Source organism: Macrotis lagotis, chromosome 2 (genome assembly GCF_037893015.1).
Source record: "Macrotis lagotis isolate mMagLag1 chromosome 2, bilby.v1.9.chrom.fasta, whole genome shotgun sequence".
NCBI classification, from domain to species: Eukaryota; Metazoa; Chordata; class Mammalia; order Peramelemorphia; family Peramelidae; genus Macrotis; species Macrotis lagotis.
Genome location: NC_133659.1, coordinates 91160246 through 91165777, shown reverse-complemented (window position 1 = coordinate 91165777; position 5532 = coordinate 91160246). Strand labels below are relative to the sequence as shown.

At 33.2% G+C, this 5532-nt stretch overlaps 1 pseudogene; it reads right to left on the bottom strand.

The window, feature by feature from the left end:
* Positions 1-4945: 4945 nt before the first annotated feature.
* On the bottom strand, positions 4946-5260 carry LOC141511910 (large ribosomal subunit protein eL36-like; annotated as a pseudogene).
* Positions 5261-5532: the final 272 nt, after the last annotated feature.

Sequence of the window (5532 nt, the reverse complement as noted above, 5' to 3'; positions counted from 1 at the left end):
TGGTTGAAGAATTATTTTTCCTGGACAGAATATGAGTACTTATAAATTGAAATACTGAATCCTATATTATTAAAGTTTGTTTTTCAGTATACACTTATGACTGTCTCCTGTTTTACATTTATTTTGTGTTTTAGAAATAAACCAAAACTTCTGTTTCAGCATTTCTTTCAGTACTAGGATATGGTGCATAAGCAACAGTATGTGAAAAAATGAAATTCATGTTCCTTCTAAGTGGTCAGGTAATCTCACTCCATAACAGAAAGCAGTCCAGACCACATGCATATATCTTAAATAGAAGCACCTTAGAGGAAAGGAAATGAGAAGAGTGTTCCCAGCCCATCATGAATTGTTGCTGTTGTCATTATTGCTGCTCCTGCTGTTGTTGTTTTGTTCATTTGTGTAAAATTCTCTATGACTCCATTGAGATTTTTAGGGCAAAAGAACCCAAGTGGTTTGTCACTTTTTTACTATATTACAGATGAAGAAATGAGGCATAAATAGTGAAGTCATTTACTAAGTAATCACAGTTAGTCTGAAGTAATATCTGAACTCTGGTTTTCCCAACTCTAGGACCACCAAGTCATCAATTGCACTACCTTGCTGCCGGGTCCTCAAACCCATTGCTATTTTTATTCTTATTTTGTAGCATAAAAATGAGATATTCTTCATTCACTTATTTTTATATTTCTTTTCTTTTCACTTTTTTTCTTTATGGTAACATTATTACATGGAATTTCTGTGATTCTGAGATATTGTTTGTATAAGCCACAGATTTCTTCCCTAACCACTTTTCCTCAATTTCTTTCCTCAATTTAACCATATAAACTCAATTTTTCTGAGACTGGTGCATATCATTGCTTCCATTATACCTATTGTAAGAGAAATAATTTGATGAGATCATTATAAATGGGAATTTAAGAAAAGATGGTAAATTTTTCAGTGTTAGACTAAATAAGCTTAATTGTCATTCCTGGGTTAGGCAGTAGAAGGTTTGGATCATATTATTAAAGGATTTAGAAAGGGTGGTAATAATCATTTTGTTGTTATTTTGTTTTATTCTTCCTCATTTTGAGATTTAATTTCTGTAGGGAATTTCAAATAACAAAACTCACACATCTGATAGTTGGGCAATTGCTCTGTAATTCATGCTTTTAGAGCGCTGCCTGGATCACTGAGAGATTAAATTGCTTACCTGTTATCTTAAAACCATAATGATGTAGAATTTAAAAGCAGAAGTTTGCCTGAATCTAAGTCAGTTCTTTATTTTATTTCAAAATTTTAAAGCCTGTTTTACTGTGCCAGTTGCTTTGAGATAGTTAACTAGCATAAGGGAATCCTGGATGGATATAGGATTCCTTTATTGACCACAACATTTTACAGTTGGGTTCACAGCACCATGCTCCCCCTAATGTATGTGCAATTGTAAATAGCTTAAGCCTGTGTATGGGTTGCCAGTCTATCTCTAAGGAAAGACTTGTGAACTAGTCTGAGACATTAGAAAAACAAACCTTTCATGAGTTACATTGCTGAGAATGACATGTAAAACAACAGGAGTCAGTTTAATGAGAGTTGCAATTGCACAAAAAAAAAAAAGAAAAGAGAGTGAAGTGGAAGGAGTTAAAAGGGAACGGAATATCCCCCTCCAGCATCCACATTAACATGGCATATAACCTATTTAAAGGCAGCACTATGGGGACTCAGAGACAAGGGTCCATTCAATAGGAAAGCTGTGCTCCTTCTGGAGAAGATGACCTTCAAAACATTCTTCTGAGATTGGAGTTTTGTAACATGATTTTGGATTGTCTCTCTGAAGATGACTGAATAACAGATCAGGGACTAGGGCAAATAATTACATTGAAAATTTGACATGAAGAAGAAAAACAAGTTAATGGTACATAAAATAATTTTGGGAACATACAGTCATATCACCTTTCAAAAATATTATTGTGCTGATGTCTGTTTTTCATTCTTGAAGAAAACTATGACATCAGAGAGGTGATGCCATGACAAACACATGAATTGGATGTGAATGGGAGGGGTGTACTAAATCACCAGCCTCCGGAGACATATGGGTCCAGTAACCAGATACGAATCAGGAGGACTGGGGATGGCTCTGGATTTGAGGCATTCAGGTTGCAGTGACTTGTCCAAGGTCAGATAACTAGCAAATGACAGGTGTCTGAGACAAGCATCCAGTCCTCCTATACTTCTGTCCACTGTGCCACCTAGATGCCCCTTATAATTGTATTTTAGCATGAAAATATTCTTTAAACTTACAATCTCCCTAAAGGTACACTAGTATCATGACCTCATAATTATCAAGCCTAATCTTATAACAATGACTTGCATGCATAGATTCTATAAACTACAAAGTTCCTTAAAAGAAAACTATTATGTGGTCTCAAGATCAATACTACAACAATTTGTTGTTTGAAGATGCTCCTTTAGGACAAAAAGTTCAACTACTTTATGTAATCTGCACATCCGGGTCTTTTTTATATATAATATCATGGAACATTCAAATCAAACCATACTATATCAATAGAATTCCTTGGATTTATTTTTATAAAAACATTTTTAAAAGAAATGGACCATTAGTCAACTTGATATTATAACAGATTATCTTCTCTTGACAAGAACAATATCTTCCATCTAGAGAGAATTTTAAAATTTGCAAATTCCTTTACATATTTATTAACCTGTTTACCCTTTAAAAGTTTTTTTTTTAAAAAGGTTAGAAGCTAATACTATAGAGCGTATCTCAATACATACAAATGAGGAAACTTGGGCTAAGAGGACTTAAATTACATAGCTAGTAAGTGTTTAGATTGAAATTTATTACAAATCTAGAATTCTACATTAGATTAATGGGGTTTTTTGATGCAAAGTTGTAGCAGATAAATGTAGACTAATAGTTGTTTTTCTTTTTAAAGTTGTTCTATAAAGGTAGATCCAAAGTATTATCTGGCTATAGTATAGCTGGATTTGAGCCTTCAATGATATTCTAGTGAAAATAAAAAAGATTCAGATGTGTAGATTACTAATGTAATTGAGTCTTTCCTTGTAAAGGAGAGTGGTCTTTTTTTCTCTGTACTTTGAAATAAATGTTTATTAAATAACCAATTTTGGCAGGAGATCCAGGGTTTTTCCCCTTCCTATCTTCTCATTTTCTACTAGATCAAATCATCATTTGAAAGACATTACTGTTAATTGGATAGGATTAATTTTCCCCTCAATTTGTTCAGATACTATCAAAGTGGAAAGTGTGTTCTACTAAAACTTGGGTGTAACAAGGTAGATTATTTTTTCTAGATTGCCCAAGGTTGGAAGCTTTCTGGGAGTAAGCATGAAATGATCAGCCATGTCCTACAGTTTTTAAATAGGATAGGTTCATCTCTAAATAAAATATTCATTCTCTCCTTAATTTTATCCAATTAGAATTGATTGTCTCTATCAGAAATGCTCACTCATTCAAGGGTACATTATCCTTGAGTGGATTCCATGAGGGATCTTTGTCATTCAAGAGTGCCACTGGTCCCTTTTATTCCCTTTTAGTAATTATCTGCTAGTATATAAATGATTCATCACTATGTCTCTCTAACTTTTATATGTCACAAATTTGATTGATTTTTTAATTCAATAAAGTTAGAAATGGCATACTCATCAATACTGTAGAAAATAAAAACTTAAGATAAATAGCATTGCATTCTGTGACCAAATCAAGATCTCGAAAGATCTCTGAAGGCTTTTTTAAAGAAAGATTATATAAAAAAATTAATAAGGATAAATTAAAAAATTGACAGCTTTTTAAAATTAGTTGCAAACACAGACAAATGAATAACAATTAATGAGAAAAGGGTCAGAGAGATTTAGTAGTCTATTAAACATTTCAAAATGGTAGCACCAAACATATAATTTGATCTTAAACTGAATTTATAGGTTTTCCTCTCTCATACTTTTACATGGTGATTCCATTTTCAATTTTATGATCAATTCTGTGCCAGACATTATAAGAAGAGCAATAACAAATTGAAGTTCATCCAGAAGAATGTGACTCAAATGCTGAGGGAAAATTAGAGACCCTGCTTTATAAGTAAGGATAAAAAAATTAGCAATATTTTGCTTAGATAAGACTTGGGGGACAGCAAAGCTAATGAAAAGTCTATAAGTATTTGAAGTACTTTGATTAAGAAGAGGGGTATTTATTTTGCTTATTCTTATAACTAAAGGAAATAGGCAAAAATGATGCTAAGAAGATTTAGAACAAATAAAAAGGGTGGAGTACCTAATAAATGGAATTCTCAAAAAATGAAAGAATAGTGGTTTCTCCACAAATGTATGTTAAAAGTGGATGAGAATTTGTCAGAAATGTTTTATTACTCATTGAGATTGGATGAGGAGGCCTCTGAGTTTCCTTGGAATTCTGGGATTCAAATGTCCTCTGAATTCTTTGCTTTTGTGACTCTATGAATATTCAATTGCTTTATTTTCACAGTCATCAATTCCTTTTATAAATAATGGCTTCCTAGTGTTTGGCATGCTTATCATTCAGTTTCAGCTTATCAGGTAGCAAGCAGAAGAGCATGTACAAATAAAAAAAAAAGATGAGAACACACAAACACAGACACATAAAGAAAAACTGATAAAATATGTTTTCCGCTTAAAAATCACTTCAATTTTATTTTTACTTATTTATTTCATTCTGTTACACATATCCAACTATATCATTTATTATTGATTCTAGTTGGGGGAGGTAGATAGCACATTACTGGTGAAATAAGAGCCCTGTGATTCCCACCAAGTGTTTGGGAACTTTCCTTTTCATTTATGATATTAAAAACTAAGTTGAATAAATTTATTGTATCTAGCTGATTTCTTTTCTTATTTCTTTTCCTATCTGTCAAATCTTTATTGGGTAAATGGAGAAGGCAGACAGGGAAGAGTTTTAGCTCTTCTTGGCAGCAGCCTTCCTCATGGCGGCTAGGACATTGCTGATCTCCTCTATCTTCCTCTTGGCAAGGATGTGTGTTCCCACCCTTTCTATTTGATGAACTTAAGGGCTCCCTTATCCTTGGAGACCTTTAACAATTCCATGGCCTGCCTCTCATAAGTGGCAAACCCACACACCTCCAGGATTATATCTCTCACAAATTTAGTGTTTGGTGAAAAGCCCAGGGCAGAAGCATCACAGCTTCGCAAAGTTTTTGATAACTTTGTTTCCCTTGTTGTAGCCCACAGCTGTGGGGTACCAGATGGCCATAGCTGCGGTGCTCTTGTAGCCCCAACAGCAGCTACATAAGAAGGAAGGAGAGAGCCCTCCAATGGATTTCTTAAAAAGTTTATTTTAAATGGAAAATGGAGCTTCTGTTATTTTATCTGCCATATATTTTAACACTATTATTTTATTGACATTATATATATCAATATAATATTAAAATATACATTTTCATCAAACATATTACTCGATTAATTAATTAACACCTTAAGGACAGGGATCTTCATTTGGCTTTGTATCCCTGGAATTTAACATAA